Source organism: Varroa destructor, unplaced genomic scaffold (assembly GCF_002443255.2).
Source record: "Varroa destructor unplaced genomic scaffold, Vdes_3.0 BEIS01000001.1, whole genome shotgun sequence".
NCBI classification, from domain to species: domain Eukaryota; kingdom Metazoa; phylum Arthropoda; class Arachnida; order Mesostigmata; family Varroidae; genus Varroa; species Varroa destructor.
This window is the reverse complement of record NW_019211454.1, coordinates 52,357,065-52,373,879: the sequence shown is the minus strand read 5'-3', so window position 1 is coordinate 52,373,879 and position 16,815 is coordinate 52,357,065. Positions and strand designations below refer to the sequence as shown.

General features: G+C 41.4%; 2 long non-coding RNA genes across 3 annotated transcripts; both read right to left on the bottom strand.

Moving 5' to 3' along the window:
- Positions 1 to 87: 87 nt before the first annotated feature.
- Positions 88 to 2,253, bottom strand: LOC111243220 (uncharacterized). Its single transcript, XR_002670375.2, has 3 exons — positions 1,882 to 2,253; positions 695 to 770; positions 88 to 304 (listed from the first exon to the last, which is right to left on the bottom strand). It is a non-coding gene; the product is annotated as an uncharacterized LOC111243220 (long non-coding RNA).
- Positions 2,254 to 3,419: 1,166 nt separating this feature from the next.
- On the bottom strand, positions 3,420 to 10,460 carry LOC147758797 (uncharacterized). 2 transcript variants are annotated; one of them, XR_015317644.1, is made up of 3 exons: positions 10,320 to 10,451; positions 4,127 to 5,425; positions 3,420 to 3,670 (listed from the first exon to the last, which is right to left on the bottom strand). It is a non-coding gene; the product is annotated as an uncharacterized LOC147758797 (long non-coding RNA). The 2 variants fall into 2 exon arrangements; XR_015317643.1 differs by lacking the exon at positions 4,127 to 5,425 and having other exon boundaries at positions 10,320 to 10,460.
- Positions 10,461 to 16,815: the final 6,355 nt, after the last annotated feature.

Below are 16,815 nucleotides of genomic sequence, written 5' to 3'. Positions count from 1 at the left end.
CGGTCAGCAACATGCAAAATCATATAAAATAAAGAGCCTGTGAAGTAATTGCTCACTGTTGCATGTTGATTGTTTACATTAGTTCGTTTTACTTAAGTTTGGTTGTTTCTATGACCAAATCTGCTAAACGCTTTTTATTTTGAAGAACCCTTAAACCACTATAGTTCATTAGTTCACAAGATCAATCTGCTTTGTGCAACAATCTCCCATTGATGTTATTGGGCAATGCCTGAAGCACAAGAAGAACGTAAAAAATTACGCTTCAAGCGTAGATGGCACAACCTCTTGAAATCTCTCCGGCGGCCTGTAACGTTAATTTTTTGCTTCATTGGAAAGTGTAGGTTCTATACGTACTTTAAGAAATTAGTTGTTATTCATAATATATTAGATGATTTAAAAGTTTTCTTGTTTTTTGCTAGTTCCACATACAGGAAAGCTTGAAGTCTATTTCTCCGGAAGTTCGCCTATGGAATAGGACAAAGCACAGCCTTAGAGGTTCAATCAGCTACCGTCAACTCAAACTGTAGCGTGCTAATGGTCAGGATGGACATAAAAAATGACACTGGCTACAGACTTCATTGGTCAGCGGTTATTCCTGCCTTGCCGCCTTTCTTCGCAAGTCTTGAATTAGCAACTGCCCGTCAAGGGCAGCGACCAATAAGCAGGCACCGCCAAATGTATCTATATCACTCACTTGCCAAAGACCGAGCAGACCTGCAGCAGGACGTAAACTTCCGACTCTTGCTATTGGTCAGGGGCAACCGTAGGGACTGAAAGCGAAAGAAAAAATAGGGGCAATGAAATGTTTTTCATCAAAGCATGAGTGGTTTTCACCGCCACAGCCGCCATAACAACAACAGCAGCAACAAAGCGGCGACCGATGCTAAAATCAGACTCTTGCCAAGATTTCCCATTTCGTCCAGCCGCTCTAGCGAGTGATGCCATCGACTGGGCTGTTACTTTGAGGGAGCAGAGCTGAAGGCAGATGTTAGAGAGTCGGAAGCCGTTGCTGTCGAAATATGTCTTCTTTTTGATTTGTCTCGGCTTTTCCGGCCTGCGTTGGTTTCCCCTGTACGCAGACTATATGGGTACTGCCGATGTTTGGCGGGGCAATACAATTCCTTCAGTGAACAGTGCTAGATGACTGTCCCGTCGTCGATAAGTTGCATCAATTCATCACTCTACTGCTCAAAGGAAAGCAGGGATACGCTTCCCCGGACGATGCTAGCCAACGCATAATAGCAGTTTCACGTAAACTCCGGAAATGTCAATGGGTTTGGGGTTGCAGAGAGAGCTGGTGGTTACACTTAAGGTACTATGGCGTATAGTATAATTTATAAGTTAACGATTTATTTTTTTCAGACACAACCAAGTGGCATCACGTCTAAGCAGATCTGATGGGCTTAGCAATATAGATTTTTTATAGTTTAAAATAGCCTGCGTTAATTGTTAGGTCAATCAAGAGCATTTTATGACTACTTTTACTTGTTAATTCTTCTTAACGCCCTGTTCTTCCCACCGAGGTATTATAATAATTTCATGTGGATGCTGATATAGACAATAGTTGTAGAACGACCCATAAAGGGGACTATAATGTAAGCGTTTAACGATAGTAAGCCCTTTGAGTTATCTAAATTACTGTCTAATAAGCCATCCTAATTAGTATTGTTGTCATATTTTTCAGCAAAGTTGGATAACCAACAACAAAGGTCTATTCAAGTCACTGGCCCTTTAAAAGGAACAGTTGTTCTAGACATAGCTTCGAAGGCTTTATCTAGACTAAGCGTTTCGCATCGCGTGTCTTAGGTTGCTAGCTTGTACCATTAAACGAAGTGTCTCTACCTTCGTTTTCGAAGCCTACAAAGCAAAAAATGTCGTTACCGTTTCACGTCTGGTGCTTGACTCGTTAGGCTAGACTGTTGGCTCTTAGCATAAAACGAAGTCTCTTTACGATTTGAAGTTTAATAGGCAAGCACACTATCGGATGCTGCGATAATGCGTTGGAAAATATGTTCACCCATGGAAGTGTCATTTTCGTCGTTCTATGCTAAACGCTGTTCTTGTTTATGACCACGAGCAATCCGCAATTTCAAGCCATGAGCTTCAGATCCTTGTACCGTTCTTATTCGTAGCGGAGCAGGGGCGCAGTTAGCAACTCCGTTGCGTTTCCGACCTATTTCCGCTACTGCCAGGTGTATGCAAGCATGTCGTTCTGCGTACATCCAGATGAAAGAATCAAACAGCACGCGAGTTTAGTCATAACTTCGATTAGACTAAGAGGAGGTAATATTCGGGGTAAATACAAATGGAATGCGTCTTCTTGCACGCCGGGCGTGCTGAGTTGACCTAAAACCTGGAGGCGTTCTCAAGTTCACTTCACTCCATTAGCGACTTCCATTCGTACTTATTCCACACGTCGCGCAGAGGTGGTACTTTCCACCAGCGGGTAATGAAAATACCTTTGAACCAGACGGATCTGCAGAGGACGCCGTACTCCGCCCACTGTTCTAGGATCTGTCGTGTTTGAGCTGTCTGAAGCAAGACTATAGTCGATATACACGGGCGTTAGTTACCGGCAAAACAGGCAGGTTGCCAACTGAATGGATAAATGAGTAAGTCATAGCTATACCAGATGAAATAATTTCATCTTATAGTAGTAAAGCAGTTACCTAATTTTACCTTTAGATTTATCGTGTCAAAAAAGGTATATTATATTAAGCTGCACTTGCGATATTGCGGAATGCGACTATCGGATGAAAACGAAGCCAGCAGCCTGAATAGAATACGATAAGTAAAATAGTTCAAATAAATCGGGAAGATTAAGATAGCTCGTAGAACATAAACGTCTACGATGATACGCCGGTACTGATATCCAAAATGCTAGAACGCTAATATGCGTTAGATTTTGATTTACGTACAGATTACTTTAGATTGACGATACGGCTAGTGGACAGCAGCGCGCTCATGCAGGCGTGCATGAAGTGAGTGCGTGACGAATTGATATAGTTGGAGCAGTGCCTATATTGACTTGGGGGTGTACATTTTGGCGTTGTCAGCCGGGTTTGTTATGGCGGCCATTCGATTTTATTCAAATTGTTATTAACATGTTACGATGCGTGCGTAATTTTACCGTTTGTTTCGCAACGAATCGAAAAGTGCTATCATGCTTCGATTTGTTTTTACGTGTAACAGCTCCTGGCAAGGACCTCAGTGTCAACCAGATAGTATCTATATCTATATTCATTAAAGTTTGGTTTGGCACTCATGCCCATGCTCAGGCCCGTACATGCACAAACACTTGAAACTTGTGTGTGAATACCCTTGTTTTCATGTGGTTTACTATAACCTAATTCGAAGTTTTTTTGAGTATCTCGCACGATTTAACAGGGAGATGCAGAAGCAAATAAGATTCGACCCAATAACTTCAGTTGTTTTTATTGGTGGTTTAGATAGCTGCATGCAAAGTAACGTGGGGGCTGGCACAGGCATCTGTTCCATGGTAGTTCAGACTACTTCGCCTCATCAGTCAACAGGGATACTTTAGACATTCTAAATAATTACGCATATGTCAATAATATAAACATTATTGAAAACTGTCCGTATTGGAAACAACTTTGTCATCCACGTCCTGTTGAAGCCCTGTCCGTCGAATCGAGCCAATCACCGATGTCTTGAAGTCAACAAAGATCACACTATGTTAGGCCGGTCAACGTAACATTGTATTGCCTCTCTCGTAACAGCTAGTGACAACTTAAAGCCATTATCGGGGCGTGCGGCAACGGTGCTAACCTTTTTAAACACAAGTTATAGCTACCAGCTAGGTGCAGTAGCTCTTTGTTTGTATGTGCGAATAAGTTTTTGTACGTCGAGAGCTTAAGAGAAAAAACTTGTTGCTGATATATAGTATTGTTTAATAACCCTTTGCTCGATTGTATAATCTTATCTATAATTCTTTATAGATAATATAGATTCTTCTATATTAAAGGAATATTCTCATTAACGGCTGAAAATGTCCGTACTATATAATATATCATTGTCTGTCTAATTTGAGAAATTTTTCACGGATATTTAGTCTGTAAATTGCCTCTTACATTTGTAATTTTAGAACTAACACGGGATGAAATACCTCTCTTCTTAATCCGAGCTTAACTTAATCCTCAATTCAATTTCGCGTTGGTTCATCTGTATTCCATGTCGTATCCAATTAATTCAATTTGACTGGCATTACTCCGTTTTCAGTACTATATTTGGCCTCGATCTCGCCATACGTTGTGTTGTTATATTTTCAATTAGCAAACACTCGTTTTGATTTCCCTTATTCTTCCCCTCAGCTCTCCCAGATTCCCCATTTACCCCAGCCACCCATTCATTCAGGATAGCTGGCACGAGGTTGGCTGGCAATTTGCCGGAACCCTTAGACGTGGTCACTGAGTCATCGGTCGGTTCGACCAAAATGACTGCGCTGCAGAGGAAACGTTTGCTGATGCTGGCGAGACCGGTAGTGTCGCCTCATCCGCAGCTTCTCTTCTGTACTCTCTTCTGTTCTTCGTGATCTTCATGCCTCGTGCTCATCATAAATCGATTTATTGGACGGAAGGAATATCTCCGCCGAATGCGTCGACGCATCGCACCGCTCATTGCATCTCCACGACTCTGGCTTCAGTTGCAGCACACGTCACACTCGAAATCAAAGAGATCGCCATTCCTTCGGGAGGCGACGACGTCTGCTACTGCGACAATAGTGACGGCAGGAACGCCGGCCAGTATGGCTGCGCAGAGTACCAACCGCGATGGAGGACAACTAATAATTGTAATAAAAATGATGTTGATTCATTTTGATGATAATAAGACGAATAACGATAATAATGACGGTCGTTTGTCACTACCGAAGGGAGAATGCATGCACAGGCGCGAAATGTTGCCAAGTGATTTTCGAGTGTTGAGTCGTTGAGACAAGAAAAAGATGAGTGAACCACGCACGTTTTCCCTCTAAGTGTGAAGAAGAACGCCGTTGTTCAAGTTATTTCTGTTCTGTCTTTTCTACCTCTTGCCGCGCCAACGAAGAATATGCCACTCTTCACTTGATTTCACGGCCTCCTGTCATCGTCATCATTTAAGGCTTTTGCGATTCGCCAAAAGCACTTCGACACTTCAACGGGTATTCGTTTTATTGCTTATTATTGCTTCGGCTTGCAACTGGCCCGTTTCGTGCAGAGTTTCGTCCGAGGGGTGCAAGTTGACTGGGAACTGCGTCGGTAGGATTAGTCAACCAGATGGGGCGGTTCTGTGCGATAACTGCCTTCGTGTTGAATGATGATTATGGGGCGCGGATTCGAAATTGAAATTACATATTCGTGCACGTTCGATCAGATGAGCAGGTTGAACTGTTATCGAAGGAAAGCATAAGGAATAGACCGGGTGATGCCTGCAAAATAAGCGGTAAACGCGATGGTGGCTGATTTTATCTGAGAGATTTGACTCTGGTTAATTTTTTGCCGAATACGGTAATATTGTTGCGGACCGGATTTGCGTGATTTCTTAGCCCTTACTTAGGGCGCGTCAAGAGGGACAACTAGGAACTATCCACAGAGACCTACTTGTGTACAAGAATATTACGAGGAGACGAACGAGTCTAGTCCTGTTCTCAACGAGTAAACGTTGTTGTGGAAATAGAATGCTATTCATCGTGCTCTATGTGAACCTGTTGAGTAGAAAGGTCGATTCTAATGAGGCCTTCAGGTGAGGATTTAGTCAGTAAAAGTATTTCGTTTGCGGTGGCAGCCAGCGAGTACGAGAAAAATTAGTCGTTTAAGCGATTTTTGAGTTTGTTACGAAACGCGCACACGTATGTTATCCGAAGGCGAAGCATTTATGCAACATATATGTGAAGCCGTTATGTTACACGTGTCGTGCTACGTGTGGCCTTTGACGAAAGTGGAGCAGCTTTTAGAATTAGGCATCAGTCTATTAGATTTCAGTATCCCAGTATGTGTCTGAAAGTATATTCTAAACTATTATTTTTATTTAATTTATTTATTATAGTTTAGAATAAACTTTTTTTTTCGTTTTCGTGCCAACTGTTGCACCAATATTTGACCGAATGCCAGCGCAATACATTACTCATATTATGCTTTGTCTTATAATCTTGATTTTGATGTAAAATGGTAAATAAGCTATACGTTCTATGACCGCTAAAAGCTGTATAAACAGCGAAGTAATTATAATCAAAATTAGAGCAAAGTTACAGTAGAAATTACATCCATGTTTAACTGGGTCACTTATGTATAAAAAATGCGTTTAAATTTCCTTGTGGTTCAGTGAATTTGGTGCTTCTTTGTAGTAGTATTCAAGCCATTCTTCTGAGCTAGGTGCTCAAAAAGCTATTCATTAGAGACGGTACGCGATCTTGTATATGTTCGCTTATTATATTTTGGTTGTCATGTCTACGCGGTGACCACAAAATATTGCCATATGTTGTTCAAGGTATATTCTATATGTTTCTCTCGTGTCGAAAGGGTCCACAGAAACGGATTGCTAAAAGTAACGTCCAGAGGTGATGCTACTAGCCAATTGTTTTTCTACCCTTGGGTTAGTGGTCGTATACGGTTATCCCTCCTGACCGTCGCGTTGCACTTGCCATTTCCTCAGTGGCTTGCTAGCTCATACATCGTAGTGGGCTCTTTCGCCATGTTGGCTGTCGGCTATAGGGCAGCGCACAAAGGTGCCGGCTGGGTTCCCACAAAGAAAGCAGATAAAATAGATGGCCGATGGTCGTTCTTCCGGGGCCTTTTAGGCCCCCGGGAAATAATAGGCGGTATAGCAGCTCCCACTATCTCAACACTATCACTTTTTCTCTCGAGCTCATCCTTTCCTGATGGAAAAAGTGCCGCCTTAGTACGGTTCGTCGTCGGGCTCATAATGTAACTCGGTCTATCGTTATTACGATGCTTTTTACCCTGAGATCTGTACAAATGAGATAGTTTAACTGAACACGGTCGCTGAAAAGCTTCCGAGAGCTGGCAGGTGCTAATAACAATGAATTTTTAGTGAAATCAGCTTCAGTTAGTTAATTTCGCACAGTTCAATAGGGATTGGTTGTTCATCTACATGTGACAACAGGTAAAGGAGAGAAATAGACTTGTGTTCCATGAGCAGCAATTGTGAAGATCGCAAATCCAATGGCGTGACAATGTAGAATCGGCTCTTTCCTCGCGATGGTAAGGACAACTGAACAAATATATTATGCGATGATGGTTTAGAAAGGGGTTTTATAGGTTTCACAACTTTATGGCCGATTCGTAGCATACATATATGTTGTGTAAGAGCTATCAGCATTGGATTCGAATAGAAATTTTGTGGTAAACAGTAGCGCAAGTTACGATAAGCGCGTTCTTGATATTATACTACGTATAAGGACAGATTAGTTGTAACGTTTGGCATTAGATGTGTTTCCCCTATCAATGTATGAATAGCAGGCCCATCTAAAGCTATGGCCTTAGTTATGGCCAGCATGAAGCAGGGAAGCATGAAAAAATTTTAAATAATATTGTTAAATCTAAAGATATTACTACTTTGCAACCTACACATCTCCATATGCATTTAGGTATTATTATTATTTAGGAAAGAAATCAATCGAAATGCCTCGAATGTTAACACGGGAACTACTGCATAGGTCTTAAGCTTAACACCCTATTTGCTTTTAAGTCTTTGTTGACTTACGGATTATCTTAAACGACTAGGATGATCCTAAAAGTGGCTGGTTTTTCTTTATAGTATCTTACACGTCCTTAAAATCAGTCAATATATGCATCAGTACTGCACCTTGGCGGAATCAGGGAAGGCTGGTATAAGCACTTATTTTTTACACTATGCATATTTGGAAATTTCGGCATCCATTCTCCTACTACTGTTTCTCTGGCCATTACACGATGAAATCCGTGTCCCAAGATGCAATAACATCCAAAGAAGTTTTCTATGCGATCATTTGTTACACAAATTAATAATTTGCTTAAGTGGTCGTGTGTTGATGCTCGAATTCTATATAGCACAGAAGAGTTCTTCCTTTCACAAAGCCACCGCAGTCGTTGGTTCCACAGGCTAGAATTGTTTACCTACGAAAATACCGTTTGCAAACTCAGCGAGCCATTTTTTAATAGTACCACATCTATTACGATAATTTCGGCAGCTTTTTAAAGAATGCTGTTTCATTTCGCCCGTGTAGCCATCTTTGGAACACGAATCACAGAATAAATATTAGTAATTTATAAGAAACTATGACTAAGTTTTTTCAGGTTTTCCAAAGTTCAGAAGCTCTTCGAACATGATAGCTGAGTATCGGCAAAAGAAAAATCAGAAAGGGAAAGCGATAAACATTTTCAGATGTCACCGGGCATCCTTGTGCCGAGGAAGTCATAGAGAGTCCATAAAACTGTCTTTGGAGGCTCCTTTAGGGCTTCCCCCCGTAGCGCTATGAACAAGAAAGTTAGAGCAAAGAATTTTGCAGTTCTCACTTGATGACTTTGACTCGATTGACTCGTGATAAATGTATATATGATATGTATAGTTATAGTTCCCATACAAATAGCTTAAAAAATCAGTGTCAAAATGACGTATGTTTATGATACGTTTTCATAGTCGTACTTGCAAAGGTTCCATCCAATCAGACTCGAATTCTACGGACCAATTTAGCGTGACCAAAACTTAACGTGGGTGTATGTAAAAGCGAACCTGGAGCCTACACACAGTTGTCGGCTTTCTAATGGACTTGCGAATACAAGGACTATGTTATTCGGATACGTGAAAGCCATTGATCGAAAACATTGATAGGCTGTCGGATGCAGGGCAATTCGTAACCAACAACGGTATACTCGTGTATACGTAACTGTGGTATTCCCACGAAAAAAACGAAGCCGACGATATTTCTTCGTTATGTGGTGCAGGTCTAATGACTCAACTTCCAAATCTTTTTCGGATGGAAACACCGGCTCGGTAGGCCAACTAGCTAGTCAAGCAGCGCAAACAACACCAGAGGCGTTATGGCCGAGAGAATCGAGTGTCTCAGATAAGTCTAAATTCGATACCTTTAGCAATTCCTTAATGTTTCAGCGTCCTGCATCGGATGAAATGCAAACCATGGCTTCACAACGAATCGATACGAACCGTCCGCTTGGTATAACTACTTTCACTGTTATTCCAGGCAACCAGATACTGACGCCACAGCAGCAATACATATGGCACGTTTATCCGCTTTCTGGAACGGGGCTGTCCTGGACTAGCGCAAGTTCTAACAGCCAGGATGAAGAGACTATCAGCCCAAGCTATCGGATACCTGCGGTAATGGCCCTACCAGTTACTTCCAACGGGAGTCGAAATTTCCGTTTACACAACATTCAACATCGAAATTCATATCAACGTCGCAGATCTTGGCAGGGCAGTCTTAGCAGAACTCCTTTGCGTTCCCAGGCTTCTTATGCTCGTCAATTGTGCGAATCAAGCGGCCTTCGGTGGAACCCGCAATCACACCTCGCTTCAAGTATAGGCTCAGCACAGAGGCGCTACTACCGGCGCTATTTGATAGAATAGGCCAAGTTTACTGAGTAACAATAAACGAAGATTCAAGTCCCTGCTCACAACTCCCAGGACGAGTAATTCTGCGCAGAGCATTCCACAGAGGGTTTAAGAGGTCCCTTATTAGTAATGGGTAATGGATTAGAGTAATGGGTCCCATTAATGTGCTTGGTTTTCTAGTCTACAGTGGAAATTGACCGATTAAGCAAACTGAAGAGAAGTTGCGCATAGTTAGGCTAATTATTGATCCGTTTTATCAATAGATTAACTCGTAACTTATGCCGTGCGGCATGCAAGTTCTGCGCAGATAGTACAGTTATCACCAGAAACGATTATAGTGTTTCAGTTAAAAGCTTAAACTGTACGTATCCTGAACTTAGTTCAATCATTCAGGTAAAAATTAGAACGGAACAAATAACTCGTCATGTTCACGAGTTCAATATTAGTTATGATCAATCCTATTTGAACACATCTCAAGCATATATGAAACACCACATTGATAAAACTAATTCATCAAAGGTGATTAAAAAAAAAAAATGTGTTTTTGGCACGGATAGCAGGACTTCACATTTCGATTGACTCACACATGAACGACTAGAGGAAAAATATCGAGTTTAGCCAGTGTATTCATGTAAGATTACGGACAATTATCTCTCTAAAATTTCAGCTGAAATAAACGGAAGTCCTTTCGAGATATTTATGAATAATATATGCCGCTTGCGTTATTCGCAGATCGAGTCGCACAGACTTACATGATCTCTTACAAATCATCCCTAGCCCTGAACAGGCGCCGAGGGTAACCGTCAACAAACATATCGTGCATCCTATTCTTCCTAGCGTTACCGTAGCCGAAGCGATCGTGCTTGCTCTTTTCAAGCAGTTTCTGCAAAAGTCTGGTCAAACCCTCATAAACAGAGTAATCTCAGCGTCATTGCGCGAGAGGAGGAGAGGCTCCACGAGAAAGATATTGCGAAGCAAGGCAAAAGCGACCGACGGAGAGGGCGTGAGGTACCAATTCGAATTCAAATGTTGCACAGTGACACTATCTGATGGTGGCCAGCGTCATTGGCGACATCGCTCCTTCTACATATGACAGTTCAATGTGGCGCAGTCAGCTATAAACAGACCAACAACAATTTCGATTGAAGTTACGGCCGAGCAGGAACCAACCACTGGGATGAAATGCTACTGGTATTGGCATAGAAAAGCTGCTTCACTAAATGCATTGTTACAAGCTTCAGGCACTCGCCGCTACACTGCGTAGATGCAGTGTTCTTCCCCAACATTTATTATTTATGATTATTGTCGTTGCCGTCAACTCGTCTGCGGTTGTTGATGTTAAAACTGGCGACGGGGCTTCACGGCACCAGTTCTCTTCGTCGGATGTGGCGCCGTCAATTTGGCGGTGCGCTTTCTCTCAGCTTCTTTTTTTTTTTATGGGCAATGTTTTCCTTTTCGCCAGTTGGATTTGGGAACTGCAAAATAGCTCCTTTTTCCTGAAGCTTCACACCTTTCGAATACACTAAATCAGAATCGGCTTTGATTCAGACGAATCAAAGGGAAAGATTTGCATACATTTTGAAACTGGCATTTATTTCTCATGTTTGATCATAGCGTAGCGGAATCTACTTAGAGAAAATTGCGAACGTTTCGTTTACATCCTGTCGACCCAATTTAATGACGTTCCTGTACATTTTATTGTTGTATATATATGTGCCATGCGTCTGTTTTATAAACACATGTTTTACAATAAAATGTTTGAAAAATTTGAATAGTAACTGACATGACTGTAACGTGTTGAAGCATTTATTTTTTTCCGTGGCTAAAAGTCAACGCAATTTTGCTGCGGCGATAGATATATATCCGAGTGGGTGACAAAATAGGTTGGCGTTGTTATATTGATACATTTGTGTTTTAGAGCGGTCATCTCCTGCGATCAGGTCTTTATAGCAACGAGTGTTAAGTGTATCTGTTTGATTTAGCATACTGATTTTAAATGACGTCAGCTGCCCCCACATGTTTAATGTTCTTGCAGGGTGCTGCTTTAAATTAGCCATTGCTATTTGGAAGCGTTATCAGATTGTACCGTAAGGAAATCAGTACTAGGTAGGTTACTTTGGCACGATCTCTAGAGCTAGACTCTATTAGCGACCAGGATCAGTAGGCTGTACAAAATAAATAGAGCTAGTCATATTTTGGATTCATCGTTGTTGCACAAATTTGAGTGTAGTTGCCTTAAGGTACATATGGGTGATATTTTTTTTTATCCAATGCACGTGCAGGTTCGTAGCTGCGTATTCTCTAAGTCTGAACGTGATCATCCATCTCCTGGATGCCGATTCGTGGTCAAATTGTCCTTGCTTCTTCCCGGGTACTGGCCGCTTCTAGGCACTATGCCCAGCGTATAGCCGTTGCTTCATGTTACACTATTCTATCTTTTGTCTCAGTCTAAGGAAGACATATACGATAGCCATTGGCAATGCATTAGTAGATGAACAGCGGTGAGACTGCCATTTCACTTCGGCGCCTTACCAGCACCGTCTAGCGCCCTTAAGCGACCCGCTCTCGATCATGTCGGCCTGCGAAATGCGCAGAACGGCCGAAGCGATCCTGGCGTTGCTAGTGATACGCATCGAGAAAGATTTCCTACACATTGCTCCACTCGAATCGCATTGGCATTAAATATGATGGTATGGTGCACACAGACTATCGGAGCCCATGGACTGGCGAATCTAAGCATCATCGGCAACAGTCTGTCGGCCTGCGTCGAATCAGTAAGCGTTACTAGTCGTATGGGCTGCATTTGGACGCGAACCCGTTCACTTTCGCTGACTGTGACGAAAGCCAGCCACCAAACCTCCACTGTCCATTGAGCGCAGCTACAAGCAAGAACAAATATAAGTGACGGACGCGCGAATTTCAAACATACGCAGTCTGGAATAGCGTGACTGAGCGCCAGTTTGTGTTGGAGAGAAAATGAGACAGAGACCAAGTGGGAGCAGAGAGGAATCGGAAAGACGGAAACGAAAATACCCATACGAACGACCGCCGATGGGTGGTCGGTCATCTGGCTTTGCTCACCGGTTCTGTTCGGCCCTTGTTTACATAACGAAAAATAACTTCACGTTTATGTTGATTAATTGTTTACAATTTTATACTAATTAAGACATGAACCTTAGTTAAATCTATTTGCAGGTACTATTATGGTTAGTGAGTAGTTTTATACACAAAACTAACATGTCATTTAAGCAACGCGGATTTTTCGTGAAGTTCACCTTATTACCCATGTGATTGTGTGAAGCTCGCGAGGTGGTTAAATGTCTGTTTGTATTAGCTCAAAGTCAATCTACGCCTTTGCTTTTTTCAAGAAGTCATGCATTCCGAACGTCTAGGGATTAGGATAATGTACTGAGAACCACCAGATTTGCGAGAAATGCGCGCAAGTATATATATATATATATACATATATGCTAATTCTATCCTCAACAGATACGTGATTGAAACACGTAAAAGAATATAGCTATTACAACTCTAAGGACAAGCTAGACTTATGATTAAGCGATAGATTTGACGGCTCCGTAGTTGGCTGAAAAAGCTCGGGTGTATTGATCTAACTTGTGTCGCCGATAGTGATAGATATCACGGAAATATAGGAGGTACAGTACGATATCTGTGAACACCTCAATTATGGTAAAACTTCCCACTGGCCAGTGTGCTTAGCGGTCTCTACAAATAAACCCTAATCAGCTCCGGGTAGTTATCTCATGCTGCGTCATACCGACATAGGTGCTCCTAAGATGGACGAGGGTTTTGTGAAATAGGACAGACCACTGAAGCTAGGCTAGAGCTAAGCTCAGATCTTCTCCACTCAGTGACCAGTGATCAAATTGAAATCTTAAGCGAATTTATTAGGCTCACCTTTAAAGATTTTGTTATGAAAGCATTTCGAGTTCTCACGGCTAATGTGGATCCGAATGTATGACCACTAGATGACCATAACCTATCACGTAAAAATGAAGAAAGGACGAAAACAACTTTCGAATGTCTTCAGATTACCTAACGTGTTACGACACGCTCATTTTAAAAAATCGCGGCAGTCCAAGCAGAGTTCAAAGGGAGCCCTGCTCCGTTCTACATACGGAAATTGCTTAGTTTGTTCGCCCAGAGATCGAATTAACGAAAGGTGATCACGTTCGGACTAACTGGCAGATTTTTACGGCCTGTTACAGATTTGGATGGCTACCACGTAATATATACGTGCGTTTTATTCAACGACGGCGCATTGACACTTTGAAGGAGTAACTTAATCGTATGTATCGTATCGGAGCTATATTCCTTGCCATAGAATACATGAATTGATGAACGCAACGTACTTTTTCGAGGTTTTTCTATTGCTAGCGATGGTAGGCGGAGCCTATTTAACGCTTGCGATTGTTTCTTAGAAATCGTTCAGGAACTACTGGTCCAAATGCCAAACTTCGACTTTTTATCTTCCGGCGTAGACGAAGCGTAATTTTGCGAATAAACGCCACACCTCCTCCCGACGCTCAGATTGGGAGAAAAACGTAGACTATTCGTTCAAGTGTATGATCCTGAATGTTAATCGGATCAGCTGAATTGATCGGACCAGTAACAGAGAACTTTTTTCTCTCAAATTTTACCAGATGAGGTAACAAACCTGCTGTAGTTAATGCTGAAGAGCTCTGTTTTATTAGAGTTCCTGTAGAAAGAGCTCGCTGGTCGCTTAGCAAACATGTATATCATTAAGTGATGATGATTCATAGCACAAACAGGTTACTACGTCAACCTGCATTAAGTTTTTATTCATTTGTTGTTATTATTGTTGTTAACATTGGTATTAATATTGTTAAATTACGCAAACAATATGTCAATACACTAACCCAATAAAATATTTAAAGAAGTAGAATAGCAATAATTTTCTAAGAAATTTTATAAATGTGATAATTTAAGTATAAATTTCATTGTATTAAAAAAATGTCGCTAAACGAGGTAAGCAATGTCGAAGCATCAAGGTATATCCTGAATTAGAAATCATCAAGATATAATTAAGTGTAGGCGTTCATAATATGTTTTGGGTTAGCTTTTTTTTCATAGCATTCTTTTTTAGCAATAACATAATAAATAATCAAATACAGTTTTTACGATCAGGCAACTTGTTGATCGTTTTAAATATGGCAGTTGGTTACAACTAATTTAGAATTTTTTTTTTTTATTTAAAGCTTGATTGATACGTCTAGGGTTGCTACGAACACCGATGTTCATAGAATTTCCATAGCAGTCTATAAGCGACGAGCTCCCTCCTTAAACATGGAAAATCTATTTTCTTTCTCCATTCTCACTCACTTTCACATTTGGCAGTACAAGATGTCCACCAGGCTCAACGCTGCTATTTGTCTTCGAGAGCAGCTTCGGATGGCAACTTCCAGAGCTAGCATTATTATTATTAGAGGCTCCTATCATCATTATTGGATTCACAAAATGAATCTGAATACATAAATAATCCTGGTTTATGATAAACTATTCCTGAGAAAGTTGTATTTCAATCGAATTGGAAACACTCGCCATTCATGCCCAGCGCACAACATAATTCGAAACTATTCAAAATAATTGGTAGTAGATTTAGCAGAGATAATGCGTATTCTACCTAACTATATTTATAACGTATATTTTTACCTCACCGTCGTGTCGTGTTAAAGAGAAACAGTTGGTCGTACTTCAAACAAAGACTAGATTACGGGTGGCACCCTAACCGATCATCGATATGGTACTAGGTCGGGATATTGTAAGGCCGTCGAATTCGGACTCTTATTCAGCGTATCTTTACAGATTCCTAAACAAAAGCTGTAGACACAATAGCTTTTTTTTTTTTTGATTGGTCTGAATTAACCGCCGTTGGTAGTGACAGCGTTAGCACACTCTTCCGCACAGATTGGGCACTTTTGGCCAAAATGGCGTAGAAACCTGTGAGACTGCAAGTCCTAGTAGGCTCGTCTCTGATGTACTAGCCTTTGGTAAAAGTAGACCTGATACAGTGAAAAGGCGTCAAAAGAAAGATTTAAAAATAGTTCTGGAAATCGTAGCCATTAATACGTCCCAGCAATTTGAATCGATTCAAAAAATTAACAAGAAAAAGTATACTACTAGTTTGAAGATGCTTTCTGTGGCCGATAGATTTCAGCGACCACAAGCCCTTATCTGCTGGATGCCCGGCATTGATGCATTACGCAAATGGCTCGGAGTTAAATGTATACTAAACCTGAAGTCGTTCCTCGTACTATTGATATTTCCGACGACGTATACCGGAATAAATCAGTTGTTTTTAAGATAGGATCGTGCGTCGTAGGCGTAAGGATGAGTCAGCCTAGTATAATACTACTTTAAGAGCGGTAGTGATATATTGCGTCAGGTTGTGTTAAAGCGGACTGCACTGTATCCTGTTGCCACTATTGTAAAGCCATGCCGAAGATAGGTATGCCGCCGATCAGCATTCGAAGCATTAGAATATCCATAGCTATGTATTTGCTGTTGGATCTTCCAACACAACGGCTGCACCGCAGAAGCTGCGAACCAAATGGCGCAGCGACAAGACCCAGCAGATTAAACCATGACCCAGAAGGCACTAGCCAATAGCGATGCGCAACAGTGGAGAGGCATAGGTCCTGATGGGACATGTAAACATGTAATGCTGAGCAAGCAGTCAAGTGAGAGCAACGCGACGGGATCGAATGGAAGGAACACAGATGCAACTAGCGAAAAAATAACACGGTAACGAAAGTAGCGACGGTTCACGATGAGAAGAAAGGCGAAAGCTCTGGCGAGCATAACGGGACCGGCCAAAATGTCAAACGTATAGGCCACTCACATAGGCGAGAAGCTCACCAAACCAGACGGATTAGCTACGCAATCGCAATACGTATCATTAAACCTTGGTTTTTGAACAGTACGTTATTCAATAATCGGCTTCATCCATACTTATAAATGTAGAATAATGCGTAATTGTGGTCGAATGTCGGTATTGATTTGGAACGATCCACTATTCTCAAAGGAAACAAGTTATCGATTCATGACCAAAACAACAAGTTAGTTTAAGTTTGCATTGCAATGATAGAGGTCAAATTTACTAAGCTTCAGAGAAACGAATCTTCGACTTTATCGTAGACTTCGATTCTCGTTTCGAAATTTGTCCGCTATTGTCTCTACTATTGATTCTGTCACCTGTCCCAAATT